We start from the raw sequence: 633 nt of genomic DNA, 5'->3' as shown, positions 1-633 counted from the left end.
ACATCAAAGAGAATCTTTTATTTTACTCTCTTTTTTTTTTTGAAAATAAAATTATATATTAACGCCAATATTGTACTGTACACAGTACAGGGTGGAATTAATTTAACCAATCCAAATTAATTTAATAAAATTAAGACTCCACGTAAATGCATGCCGGACAATGCCGTATACGAATCACAAAATTTTTAACCTTTCAAAGAATAATAAATTAATAATATCACTTTCTAAACCTTGGAAACATGTTAACTAACGCAACGAAATTGTGGCGCACATTGGATATAATTCATGTCTTATTACAAAATAATGCTGTGGTCATGGTTTAGAAAGGACCACATAGTGAAAGAAACTTCACAATGTTGTTGACATACACACTCTTTTTATTTTATTTTATTTTATTTTTTTCTAGTTAGAAAACATTGTAGTTTGATAATCAAATTAATGTGGGTAGATAAATTGACAAGCATGATCAAAGCTTTTATTACACTGAGGCTGGGGTTGTATTTATTATAGTCATTCTAATTAGAACAATTAATGTGAATGTCTTCGAAGAAATGAACCAACCAACCAACCAACCACGTTCTTGAGTATGACCTCTCTATGCTTCTATTCACTTTTCTCGACAAGCTTTCCTAC

The sequence above is a fragment of the Arachis ipaensis genome, chromosome B03 (genome assembly GCF_000816755.2).
Source record: "Arachis ipaensis cultivar K30076 chromosome B03, Araip1.1, whole genome shotgun sequence".
NCBI classification, from domain to species: domain Eukaryota; kingdom Viridiplantae; phylum Streptophyta; class Magnoliopsida; order Fabales; family Fabaceae; genus Arachis; species Arachis ipaensis.
The sequence above is the reverse complement of the archived record's forward strand: the minus strand, read 5'-3'. Positions refer to the sequence as shown.